At 26.3% G+C, this 281-nt stretch overlaps 1 protein-coding gene across 1 annotated transcript in view; it reads right to left on the reverse strand.

Moving 5' to 3' along the window:
• LOC119590524 overlaps positions 1–281 on the reverse strand; it is a 32,103-nt gene that overhangs the window by 429 nt on the left and 31,393 nt on the right. The window lies entirely within an intron of this gene.

Consider the following 281-nt stretch of genomic DNA (forward strand, 5'->3'; position numbering starts at 1 on the left):
GAAAGAGTTAAAATCGTATACTAATAATAATCATGTTACAGTATTCAAGATAATAAAAATCATGAAAATTAACAACGAAAATTATGAAAAAGAAATTCATTAATGCAGAGAAAAGAAAAAAAATATCCTGGGGAAACATATAGCAGCCTTTTCATAGAGCTTTGATCTTACATAATGACGTGGAGAAAACAGTATTATGAACTATCATAAGCAGATTTGGTTAGATTAACAAGTTAAAAATAATGGCATACACTTATTTTGATTTATCAGAGCATATTTTC

This window comes from Penaeus monodon, chromosome 27, assembly GCF_015228065.2.
Source record: "Penaeus monodon isolate SGIC_2016 chromosome 27, NSTDA_Pmon_1, whole genome shotgun sequence".
Taxonomy (NCBI): domain Eukaryota; kingdom Metazoa; phylum Arthropoda; class Malacostraca; order Decapoda; family Penaeidae; genus Penaeus; species Penaeus monodon.